This window comes from Myxocyprinus asiaticus, chromosome 33 (assembly GCF_019703515.2).
Source record: "Myxocyprinus asiaticus isolate MX2 ecotype Aquarium Trade chromosome 33, UBuf_Myxa_2, whole genome shotgun sequence".
NCBI lineage: Eukaryota > Metazoa > Chordata > Actinopteri > Cypriniformes > Catostomidae > Myxocyprinus > Myxocyprinus asiaticus.
In genome coordinates this window covers 12,223,546-12,237,763 of record NC_059376.1, presented here as the reverse complement: position 1 = coordinate 12,237,763, position 14,218 = coordinate 12,223,546, and positions in this window count along the sequence as shown.

The window sequence follows — 14,218 nt, the reverse complement described above, 5'->3', positions numbered from 1 at the left end:
TTTTGACATGTAATCACATGCAGGATATGTATTATGGACATCAAGTCAGTTTTCACCTGTTTCGATGCTAATTATTGAATCACGAATGGTTGTTACTAGTGAAAGTGCTAATTTTTTATATCTGTAATTACATTTGCACTCGTAAAATGATAATTCTTGATGATAAAAAAAAAAAAAAAAATACATCATTACTCTTGGGAGTACCCAATCTTGACATCAAAAATTAAATTCAACTGGTAAAATTTTTTCCCTGGTATCTGTAAATGCATTTTCACTAGTAGAATTTCACAGTTATCCATCATTCACTATATTCCAAACAATCAAATATATTAAAATATAATATAATCAAATATAACAACCAAAATATATTTTTGATATCAACAATTAAATTATTAGTATAACTGCTAATTTTTATATCTGTTACATTTTTTTTAATTAATTAACTTTATTAATTTCAGATATCTGTAATTTAATTGTAACTAGTAAGAAAGCCTTTTAAGATATCTTTAATTACTTAATAATAATTTAATAAATTAATTTATTGTTATCTGAAACTTCCAGATATCTGAAATTTCCATTTCCAGTTACTCCCATTTACAGATTTCAGTAGTTCGTATGTTAATGTAATCTTGTGTTGAAGCAGTAAACGTATTTGGCTTGCTGTCTGTATACTGGAGGGCTCGGAGCTCAAGACTCAACTCGAGTCCTGATTACCCCACCCACCCGGACTTTACTTATTTAGATAATGAATCTAGAGAATATGTGTAGGTGGGATGTCAGGAGAGTTGTCACAGGAAGCAGTTAAGCAGTGGCTTATATACTCCTGCTCGTGGGCTGTGATTTGTCAGATTCAAATTAACATGCTCCTCCCGAACCTCTGTTAATTAACTCCATATCATAAATTTGCATATTCACTAGTTGTTATTCAATTGTTGATATCAGGAATGGATATTTGTACTAGTAACAATGTATTTATTGATATAAAAAATAATTGTTTTTACTAGTAAGAAGGATTTAACTGATGTTTGTATTTGAAATTTCAACTAGTAAGAACATTAATTATAGATGTCTGTAAATGCAATTACAGATAACAAAAACGATGGTTTTTACTACATGTAATTCCATTTTTTAATATCAGGAATGGGTATTTTTCCATGAGTGACTACATAATTTTTTTTATATCAAGAATGGACGTTTTTGATTGTTCAAACGAAATTACTGATATCAAGAATTAGCATTTTCACAAGTGAAAATTGAATTATAGATCTCTGTGACTCATATCCTACACATGATAAAAAGTCAATTTGGCTTGCCATATGTGGTGTATCTACATACTGTATACATTGAATTCTAACATTATCTTTTTTTGTGAAATGTTTGCTTGATAAGTGTGTGCCATATTTCTTTAAAATAATTGGATTGATGTATTTTTATATAATGCAAAAATATTCATACGGTAAGTGTGGCTAAAATGTCCAAATATTGAGAGCCATTAAATGCGAATCCCCTGTATTTTTCTAATCTCTTCCTTTTAAGATTGAACTGATATTATTTTGACCTGTCCTTTCAAGTCAGCAAATTCTGTGCTTACTAATAGAGGTGAGCTTGACCTCACCCAGTAACCAGTTTCCCAGTCTGATTTTGCCAAAAACACTGGAGTCTTATCAGATAAACATAAACACCAAATGGCAGCTCCACGAAAGGTTCTCATTAATCCAGCCCAAACTAAACCCTCAGTGTATTGCACAGAGAGTCCATCATTGCCGAATGAACAATATTTATTCACTGATAGTGCCGCTTCACTGAACTCAGGCCTGTCCAAGTCGTGTAAACACATATTTGACAGAGAGAGACGACTACGTGGGCCTCACTGCCTGACTCAGATGATTCTTAAGGCTGCGAATAATACAGATCTTTCAAACAGTAAACACACAGAACATACTTTTGTTGGTTATTATTGGGGAAATAATATGTAAGATTAATATATAAGATTTTTTTTTTTTTTTTTTTTGCCATTTTAAAGGGGAAAGTGAAGTGTATAAAGGAAAGTAGGTGTTAGAGAATGGGATATGACCCAGATCAGACTCCTATGAGCTAATGGCTCTTAAAAATCCTGAGCATGTTCACAATCCACTGCACCACAGCTCTAAACTGGAATGGGCCATGTTGCTGTTTTCTTTTATGGAGACAACACACTCAAATGAGTTTGTTTACAAGTCATACATGACCTGGCTTTGATATGAGTGTTTTTTAATTTTTTTTTTTTTTTCTTATCGTTTGAGTAGTGACGTGACACTACAGTCATCCTGCCCCAAAGACAAAACAAACTTAATGTCCCAACAGATCTTCATTCATACAGACTAGATGAAAACCACTTTCATTTTCTCAGTAGCTCTGACTTGTCTGGTGAACTCTTTATTAAAATGTATTTAAAGGAAAAGATGGATTCAGAACACAAGTGTCTCATGATGCTTTTTTAAAAGTCGAAGTTCTTTTAACGTGACACCGCATCTTTATGCGCAAAACTCATGCGCAAGACGCTGAAAAAAAACCCACTAAAAAAATATTACAATTGTCACAGGTGTCCATGTAGCACGTTTACATAGAAAACCCATTTTAAAAGTGCAGACAGATAAAAAAATAAAATAAAAAAACACAGGGTGTGTGAACGGACCCTAATCGTGACATTATTTACTTTCATTAACCTGGATGATTTTTTCCTTTTGTGTAACCAAAACTATATATTTTTCAGAAAGTACAGAGTGCTCTTTTTCATAATGGGCACTGGTTCCGTCAAGCTCCAAACAAATGACAAATTAAGCACCATGAAGTCCATTCAGCTAGTGCGCTATATTCTAAGTCTTCTGAAACCACACAACTTAAGTTGTTATTAGGTGAAAATTGTCCCCTTCGCCACAGCTTTCAAATCGTATTTGTTTAAATATGACAAGACAAGATGCGTTTTGCCAGGTTTGAAGTTTATGATGAGGCCAATTGTATATGAGAACCAATTGAGTTTAATATCATTGATATCAAACCAGGCCCAAATTTCTTGATATAACATATTTGAATTGAATGAGAGGTGAATGAGATTTGAGAGCTACAGCAGAGGGGAAGATTTTGAGTAAATAATTACTTAAATTTTGGTCAGTCCGTCACACAAGTTATCATTTGGCTTCAGAATATTCGGAATGAAGCACACAAGCCATATGGACTACTTTTATGGTACCTATGGGTACATTTATGAGGAAAATTTTTTTTTTATTTTTTTTTTTTTTTTTTTGGAGATCAACAGCCTCTGCCCATACATTTTCATTATATGGAAAGGAGCACTCCTATCATTTTGTAAAATATCTTCATTTCTGTTGCACGGAAAAAAAAAAATTATGTCGCATGAGTTTGGAACATCATGTGAGGAACTTATGACAGAAATGTCATGTTTGGGTGAAATATTCTTTTGAATATACAATGGAGAGCACTGAAAAAAAAATTTGTAAAAAATTAATTAATAATAAACCATTTAAAATGTATTACAAGCATAACAGTTAAAAACGTTTTTGAAAAATGTACATGAAAATATTTTTATTAGTGAACTAGAAGTAGTACAAAATCAAAAAATTTTTTTTTACATCATAATGTTTCTTTGTTGTACATTTTTCAAAATCCTAAAATCCTAATTCCAGGTTTAAATCAGACTTTGAATCCCTGATTTTCAATGTCTGTGACTTTTGTCATCACTGTAGTGTAATGGTATCAATCCATGTCTGCATCTGTTAACGTGCTGTTTCTATTCTTGACAAGGACAGTTGTGGCAATAACCAGAGGAATAAAGAGCATTTTCACTTCTGACCTCTTTGACCATGTTCAGTTTGGGTTATCATGGGCCTGGATGTTGGTTGTCAGTGTTTGCATCACTGTTCTTCTCGTGGTCGGGGGTGAAGGCATGTAACACACTTCTCAAGGCCAATTTACAAGCTGCGGCCAAACGACAGGCCCCTCCCCTCTTCCTCACTCCCCTCCTCCTCTCTTTTTTAAGTCTCCTGTGTAGATGAGCCCCTCTCATATCTGACCTTCACTCGTGCACCCCTTACTCAAGGCTGAGGATGTGCGGCCCGCTTTCAGATCCAGCTCCTACACAAAACAGAATACTCTATCACTGCCAGGTTTGTGTGTCCAGTTATCCACATGCAATTATAACCATAGTGTGTGTATGACTATGTGGAACACTGCAAAAATATATATATATATATATATATATATATATATATATATATATATATATATATATATATATATATATATATATATATATACAGTATAATATATACAGTGGTGCTTGAAAGTTTGTGAACTCTTTAGAATTTTCTATATTTCTGCATAAATATGACCTAAAACATCATCAGATTTTCACACAAGTCCTAAAAGTAGATAAAGAGAATCCAATTAAACAAATGAGACAAGTATTATACTTGGTCATTTATTTGAGGAAAATGATCCAATATTACATATCTGTGAGTGGCAAAAGTGTGTGAACCTTGACTTTGAGGCCCCCTTGTGCAGCAATAACTGCAACTAAACGTTCCTTGTAACTGCTGATCAAGTACTGCTCATCGGCTTGGAGGAATTTTAGCTCATTCCTCCATACAGAACAGCTTCAATTCTGGGATGATGGTGGGTTTCTTCACATGAACTGCTTGCTACAGGTCCTTTCACAACATTTCTATTGGATTAAGGTTTGACTTTGATTTGGCCATTCCCAAACATTAACTTTATTCTCCTTTAACCATTCATTGGTAGAACGACTTGTGTGCTTAGGATCGTTAACTTGCTGCATGACCCACTTTCTCTTGAGATTCAGTTCACGGACAGATGTCCTGACATTTTCCTTTAGAAAATGGTATAATTCAGAATTCAATGTTCCATCAATGATGGCAAGCTGTCCTTGCCCAGATGAAGCAAAACAGGCCCAAACCCTGATACTACAACCGCCATGTTTCACAAATGGAATGCTGGAATGCAGCATTTTCCTTTCTCAAAACATTACGCCAAAAAGTTTTTAAACCAAAAAGTTATATTTTGGTCTCATCTGTCCACAAAACATTTTTCCAATACCCTTCTGGCTTGTCCACGTGATCTTTAGCAAACTGCAGACGGGCAGCAATGTTGTTTTTGGAGAGCAGTGGCTTTCTCCTGGTAACCCTACCATGCACACCATTGTTGTTCAGTGTTTTCCTGATGGTGGACTCATGAACATTAACATTAGCCATGTGAGAGAGGCCTTTAGTTGCTTAAAAGTTACCCTGGGTTCCTTTGTGACCCTGCAGAGTATTATGCACCTTGCTCTTGGAGTGATCTTTGTTGGTCGACCACTCCTGGGGAGTGTAGCAGTGGTATTGAATTTCCTCCATTTGTACACAGTCTGTCTGACTGTGGATTGGTGAAGTCCAAACTCTTTAGAGGTGGTTTTGTAAACTTTTTCTTTTTCTGAGGTCCACAGAAATCTCCTTTGTTCGTGCAATGATACACTTCCACAAACAGGTGTTGTGAAGATCAGACTTTGAGAGATCCCTGTTCTTTAAATAAAACAGGGCACCCACTCACACCTGATTGTCATCCCATTGTTTGAAAACACCTGACTCTAATTCACCTTCAAATTAACTGCTAATCCTAGAGGTTCACATACTTTTGCCACTCACAGATATGTAATATTGGATCATTTTCTTCAATAAATAAATAACCAAGTATAATATTTTTTTCTCATTTGTTTAATTGGGTTCTCTTTATCTACTTTTAGGACTTGTGTGAAAATCTGAAGATGTTTTAGGTCATATTTATGCCGAAATATAGAAAATTCTAAAGGGTTCACAAACTTTCAAGCAGCACTGCATATATATATATATATATATATATATTTTTTTAATCAGTATTTTATTTTGTTTTCCAGTTAAAATATCAAACCATCCTTAAAACATATTAAATCTACTTGAGAAGAAAAAACTATTATACTGATAATAAGTTTTCAGAGAATATTAAAGGAAATATTTTTTCTAGATTATAAAATTTGCCCTTTCTCAAATTGTTTTTATTTTATTTTATTATTATTTTTAATATTAAAACGAGAAAGAACAATTTGCCAAAGGGGTAAAAAAAAAAAAAAAAAATCCTAAAATATTTTCTATTTTTTGAGCTTTAAAATAGTCTATAAAGCATATAAATCATCATTTTTCAATGAACTTCATAAAATTAAGGAAAACTTTTGCATACTATTAAATTGAATAAACAGTTTTCATTTGTTTGATTGAATTTAACCTTAACCTTGTTTTGCGAACTAACTGTAAATAACATCCAACACATAAACCACAATGACGGTGACACTCAAAAATCTAATTTTGGAAATATATGCACTCACATGGCACAAAACCCAAAAGGACAATAAACACAACACTACCAGTGCAAATACTGCAAAAAAAAAAAAAAAAAAAGAGCAAATATTAAGACATTCATTTGCAGTTTTTACTCATGCCACGGTGCATGCTGTGATCCTGACATCACATGTACATTTGGTTATGACCAACTAAAATGATTTAAGTTTTTCCAGTGGTAATGGATAAAGTAAACTTTCATTTGACAAATTTATATTAATTGCACAGAATAAAATTAAGTTGTGACAAAAAGTTCGAGAATTGTGTTACATTGACTTATTTTAACTTTAAATTAATAAGTAATTAAGTAAGGAGCAAAAATTCATTTTATGAGTGTAGGGTTTTAGGGTTTATAGCGTTACATCGTCATGGCAGCGAAGTTGTAAAATTGGATATAACATTACAAAAAAAAGGTTAGTAAGGGTTTTATCACACTAAAATCATGTTAAAACGCTGTAATATTTAAAGGATAGGCAAGGAGGAGGTAGAAACCGGCTAAACTGTCAACATAAAGTTTAATGATATAAATATAAATGAACCTAAAACAACATAAAACATAAACGAACAGACACACATGTAGCGCGGCCGCCTGTGTCTCTCTCTCTCTCGAACTGGCGCCTCCAGCTCCCCTTTATCTCGTTCTCCCGCTGATCAGCTGATTCAGCGCTGGCTGTGCATCATCACAGCCCAGCCACGCCCTCCTCCTTGTCACACTCCTCCCCCATCCGATGCTGGCCGGGGCACCACCGGTCTGACCAACTCCCCCCCCCCCATCTCTGGAGGGGAGACGCTACCCCTCCGGCCATTCTGTCAGCCGGTGGTCCACCCCACCTCCTGTGAACCTGGGGGAGAGATGAGGGGAGGCGTAGGGAGAGGGAAAGGGCAAGTGGAGACACACAGAGATAGGAGAGAGAGAGAAGAACTTGCTCGCCGGCTCCCAGACGCGCTGTCGCCCCATCCTCAACCGCTCCTCTGCCCTCTGGCAGACGCCAGCTTGCTCCTCCCCAGCGACCCCTCTGTTCCCAAGCAGGCGGCTGCTCCCCTGGTGGATGGCAGCGGTGAGGACTCCGCAACAGTGCATCCCTCCTCCCTCCTGGGTTTTGGCACCACTGTAACAGTTAAAGGATGGGCAAGGAGGAGGCTGGAAACGGCTGAACAGTCACTATAAATGTTTAATGATATAAATGAACTTAAAACAACATAGAGCATAAGGACACAGACACATGCAACGTGGCCGCATGCATCTCTCTCTCTCTCTCTCTCTCTATCTTGCGCCTCCGGTTCCCCTTTATCTCGCTTTCCCGCTGATCAGCTAATTCAGCGACAACCGTGCATCATCACGGCCCGGCCACACCTTCCTCATCGTCACAAACACAAACTGTTTAAATCTTGTGGCTATACTTTTTAAATGTTTAACTTTCACGGATTGGCCAAATTCACTTCCATTGTAAGTGCCTCACTGTGAGAGTTTTTTTGTGCCAGACTCTGATTGTGCCAGAGTTTAGATTATTTAAAGAAAAGTAGGGACAAGTCAAAATAAAAACTTTTTTTAGTTAACATTATGCCACAAATTCTGATTGAGCTTAACCTGTATTGAAAATTAAATTGGATATTCTTTAAATTCATGATACATTCTATGAAAAAGTCGTAATAACAAACAGTTTTGCTTCTCAAGTGAATGTATTTTGTTTAAAGAATGTTTACAATGTTTACTGAACAAACACACTGATTTAAAATGATGTTTTGCTATGAAAGCAGTAGATGTGAAGAAGCTTTAACATCCATAAGCTCCATCAGCTCCAGAAACCAAGGACGGTTGGGCCACTCTTGCACAACCAGCGGCACTGTTTCTTTGTCCTCCCGGAATATGCACTGCAGTGTTGCCCATTTGGAACCTGCGCAACTGTCCAAAAAGCTCTCAGAGCCATGAGGACTGCAAGCAGTTCTAGGCGATTTATGTGTCACATAGTTCGCGCACCTGTCCTGGTGCTGAAGACCAGACTACTGTCGCTTCAGGCTTCCCGGCATGTGCTGGACATGTCTGTCATGAAAACTGAGCATCTGGTTCCTCGGCTGAGTGCAACGCTCTCCCCAAATATAGATTCAGCACAACTGATAGCCAGACACACCGACATGGGCACTGAATCGGGTTTCATTACAAGACTTCTCCGACAGAGGGATATGTTGCTTCATTTTCATGTGAAAACATTTGCAAAACACCATCTTTGTAAAGACATCACTAAGCAAATAACTCTTTTAGTGCTTGTGTACACAGTAATACTCTTTATTATAACACAACACAAATATAGCGCAAAAAGGACACACCAATGTCCACCGAAGCACAACAGGGAAGTGGAAATAATCCGCTCACTGATGAAGTGCAGTATCAACGGCGAAGCGAAGGTTTGTCTTTCCTCTGATACACATGAAGCAGTAATAATCCACTTGCTGATTATTTTGCTCAATCCAAATAATCCACTCACTGTGGAGATTCGAAGATTTGGGCGTTCAGAGCAGGACAGATGAAATCGTGACCCTGAAGAAGAAATTTCTGACGATATGGTGACACGTTCCCGCTTTTATGCTCGCGATGGGCAGGACCCTGAGCACCATCTGCCAATGAAATTGGGGTGACTATAAATGGCTTCAGAGATCGCCGCTCCTGCGATGAGCCCCCCATAGCGTCAGCAAACTGATGCAGAGTTGAATTGATGGGCTTGAAAGGGAACTATAATTAAACCATTCACAGACAATTACAGATTCCTCCCAAAATTGTTTGTTTGAGCATCCCAACCAGCCCAACAAAGCAACACTGGCTCATCCAAAGGCATGAGTTTGTGACTGGACTATCTGCAGATAGGGGAGGTTTCTGGAAACCTGTTTGAAAACAGATAATTTCTGAATTTCAATTTGGTGCCACAAAAGTTGTATGCACCTCCATGCAACTGACACAAAATTCTTGAAACAGTATTTGAGCCACAGCTGTCCTTTCCACTTAATATTCCACAAATTTATAATATTTCCTGACAAAGTCCTGTTCCTCCAGTTTGATTTTCAGAGCTCCAGTGCCAATTGTTCTGTGACTGTGTACTGTGAACAATATATAGTTCACTTTATAGGACACTTTCTGGTTGTCAAACATTAGTTTCATTGTTCATTGTTAATGTGATGATCTACATCTGTGGTTACTCTGCTAGGACACATACAGTATGTGAACTTGAGGGGAACTGACTTAATATATACACTGAAAATCACCTTAAGACCAGTTCACTGATGACCAATATCATTGCAAAATAGCTAAAAAAAAATTGCTAAGCTCTAGCATTGTCTGTTTGCAGATGCCACTTGGTTTGATATTTTGTATCTAATGCAATGACATTAATACATTTTTAAGTGTGGCTTAAGTGTCCAAATACTTTTGGGGCCATTGAATAAGAACTATTAATCCATTAATGCATGTAAGTTAATAGGAGCTTTTTGTCATTTATGCAATGTGAGGGAAAAGAGTGAAAAATGGAGGGCGGTGTTCGTGGAATGCTGCTTACAAGGCTGCATCCATTGGAACGCATGTCAGCATGGTGAAGAGTGAGGTAGGGTGTGTGCATGTCTGGGTGCTCGCCTGGCGGATTGAGGTTGGGAATGATGTAGTTAGCTGCTATCAGTTAGGCAGTTTGGCGTGTGTCAGGGTCGAGGGGTAAGGACATGCATGTGTGTGCAGGTCTGGTTCAAGCTAGTTTGTGTGTGAACGCTGTGTGTGGTGCATTAGATGGAAGGCGTTTTGGCGTGTGTCAGGGTTGAAGGAAAGGAGATGAGAGGGGAAAGAGTAATTGGAGAGGACCACACCTGTAGCGAGAACACTTCAGAAGCGTGCATATAAGGACACCCAGCCAGATACGCACCCAGATAATACAGCAGGCCTTGACGATCGGCTTGTTAGATGCCAAAAAAAAAAAATGTAATTACTGTAGGCCAAGAAGGCCTTATCTTTCATTGTCTTAAAGAGCATTTGAACTGATGTGCGTGAGTGTTTGCAAGCACATTGCTGAACTCATCAAATGCACAAGTACACTTAAATTTTCTGTGTGCCAAGTTTGGTGGATGTAGTTTGAATGCTCTAGGACAAGTTACAGTTATACATTTTGGCCTTGGATTAGGGATTTATATAATAGTAAATGGATGCCCCGTTCTATTGCCAGTGCATTGTGGAGCCAAAATCTCTTTCTAGGCAAGTTAGTCCACTTGGCGGCCATCTTGGGAGTGCTTCCGAACAGCTATTTTCAATGGATACAAGCAGCATAAAAGTACAGCTCCTAACTACTTGAATGAGGAGAGACCGAGATCTCCAAAATGGTTGATCAAGATTACGATCAAAGAACATATTTAAAATCAGCAGTAAAATCTGACAACAATGGTATCATAAATTGCTTTAGCTCAGATCATGCTAAAACATGCTATTTTTCAACAATGTTGGATACAGATTATTTTCCCATTTAACCGTAGCTGAAGTCTACTCGAGCCGTCAGCTGATTGGTCCATGCTATCTACACGTCATTTAGAATTTTCACTTCGACGTGTCCAGTGTAGAATGCCTCATGCTGCAGCGGTGCGTCAGTGTGATAGACTATGTTTTTGTTTTTTTAAGGTTTCTGATATGAAGTCTGAGAGAAAATACATAGCAACATGAGTCAGAACATGCTGAAGGTCTGTGCCGAGTTTGGTAGATGTAGCTTGAATGTTCTAGGGTGAGTTACAGTCAGAAATTCTTGTCTTAATTTAGAGATTTTGAAAAATGGCAAAGATATTAAACTCCTCTGGATCATTAATTTTTCATTCTTTATTTGTGGTAATAGTAGTTAGTGGTTGGTTGCTAAGGTAAGCATCACAATGACTACTGCTCATATTTAGGCTTCAAACCTAATAATTCAAATCGTGCAGCTCATTGTGGAGAGCTGTGCTATTACCAGAGACAGTTTAGAGACAAACCACAGCTATAAAAATGAATTAGTGAAATTGGAAAGGCCAATGGATGTAGAAAAGGAAGTCACACCTTACAGGTAAAAGAGCCAATTAACTTTTAGATACAGACATCACCTGTCAGTGAACTGGAGAACGTACAAGCGCATTAGCTAAACCAGCCTGAAAAATAGCGTTTTTTTGTGTTCTGAGCTAAAAAAGCACAAATTATGATACCATTGTTGTCAGATTTAAGTGCTGATTTTAAATATGTTATTTCAGCGTAATCTTGACCAGCTGTTTTGGAGATTTCCATCTGTCCCCATTAAAGCAGATAGAAGCTTGTTTACATTGAAAATAGTTGTCCGAGAGCGTTTCCAAACATGGCCGCAGAGTGGACTGAATTGCTTTGAAAGGACTTTGCTATTACTTTTCTATGTGGTCTGACTTATGATTTTTTTTACTTGCCAGACAGCAAAACAGATGAAAAAAACAAAACAAAAAAAACAAAAACAAAAAAAAAATCCCAATGACTTGAATTGAAGGAGGGACCTGGGAAATATCTAGCTAGCAAACACCAAGAACAGCCACCCAGAAAACACTGGCAACATGGTAACAACAACCATGCAGAATGTCTTAGAAACCTCATAGCAATGACCCAGCAACCACCCACAACACCTAATCCTCCAGGGGGTGGGCTTTACATGGACAAGCACCACTCACATTTTCTTTAGAAAATGTACAAATCTACTTATTCTGTTATTGTTTGCTGTTTGATAGCATTAGCCAGACATCTTTGGGGTGGGAGTGTTGTGTGAAACATCTGTGATTGACAGTTGAGGATTTGCCAACACAAATATTGAATAAACAATCAATGTTACTCGATTGAATATATTATTTTAGTGTTGAACAGAAAAACCAGATGCAGCATAAATTAACTAAATGCAACCACAGACACTAAAAGAGATGTTTATTGTTTGACTGCACAAATTCTCTCATGTGCCATGTACAGTAGGGTCACTTTATTGAGATGAAAGAGAACATTTTAATCTGTGTGTGTGTGTGTGTGTGTGTGTGTGTGTGTGTGTGTGTGTGTCTGTGTGTGTGTGTGTATGTGTATGCTCGCTGTACCTACATGCTTTCTGCGGCCTTGAGAACATGGGGGATGAGGAGGCTTTTCTGGCAGTGGATCTTCACAGCTGCTGTTAAGTCCAGATATCTCATGGGCAGGACCACTGTCCACAGAGGGCCACAGGGGGATTGGTTTTTGGTCGGAGCTCCAAACTTTTGATTCACTTGTTCAAAATAATATTTGTTACCAAAGGTCGACAGGCATCACCTCATCTCATTGAGAGGAAATATGTTGCGTATTAACCTTGATCATACCAACAACTGAAGTAATGATTCACACAAAACTGAAAATGCTATCATTGTTTATTTACCATTAGGTTATGACTTTCTTTCTTCCATGGAACACAAAAGGAGAAATGTTGAACAATGTAATGGTTGCTCTTTACCATGCAATTGCAGTGAATGGGGACTGATGCTTTCAAGCTTCAAAATGATCACAGAAGCACAAATAAAAGTATTGTAAAAGTGGTCCATAAGACTTGTGCACTTTATTTCATGCATGTAGCCATACAAAAGTTTTCTGTGAGGAATAGAAAGAATTTAAAGGGATAGTTCACCCAAAAATTATCTCATAATTTACTCACCCTCATGCCATCCTAGATGTGTATGACTTTCTTTCTTCAGCAGAACACAAACAACAATTTTTAAAAGAATATCTCAGCTCTGTTTATCCATGCAGTGCAATTGAATGTTGATCAGACCTTTGTAGCTCCAAAAATCACATAAAGGAAACATAGAAGTAATCCATAAGACTCCAGTGGTTAAATCCATGTTTTCAGAAGCAATATAATAGGTGTGGGTGAGAAACAGATCAAAATGTAAGTCCTTTTTTACACTAAATCCCCACTTTCACTTTTATATCTGAAAGTCCCATGTGGTGCCTGTTTAGTTTCACTTTCACATCTGAAAGATATGCACTCTATATAGATTTAACCACTGGAGTCTTATGGATTACTTTTATGTTTGCTTTATGTGATTTTTGGAGCTATACAGGTCTATCACCATTCACTTGCATTGTATGGACCAACAGAGCTGAGATATTCCTCTAAAAAGTCTTCATTTGTGTTCTTCAGATGAAAGAATGTCATACACATCTGGGATGGCATAAGTGTGAGTAAATGATGAGAGAATTTTTATTTTTGGGTGAACTTTTCCTTTAAGTCATTATTCACTGAAAATTTTTACATTTGCCCTAGCTCTGAAAGAGCATTCACATGTGTTCATGAGAGAAAGTAGCAATGTGAACAAATCATTTCTTTGAGTCTGATCTTTTCAATAAATCTGTTGATTAAAAAAAATGATCCATTCACAAATTGGACTGATCTGGTTCTTGACTCACTGACTCGACTTAATAGTTCACTGGAGGGGGAAGATTTTTTTTAAATATAATTTCTTTACAGTTAATTTTGGTAAATGATGATTGAATTTTTGTTTTTGGGAGAACAGTTCTTTTTAGCAGTGTTATTGCCCATTTCTAAGCCCCACACATGTACAGTATGAGGTGTTCTTAGATGGTAGCAAAGTGTACAGATTTGAATTTCCTCATTCGTGCTCTCAAATTAGTATTGCGCATGAAGAGGATTGTTTCTATATTGAGACATACGCTGTGTGCCTTTTTGAAATGAACATCCTGTCAAGATAGAATCCCCTAACACTTCGGTAAATATATTTATACTGTATGTTTCCAAGGCTGCCTATGGAATTGGCCTTGT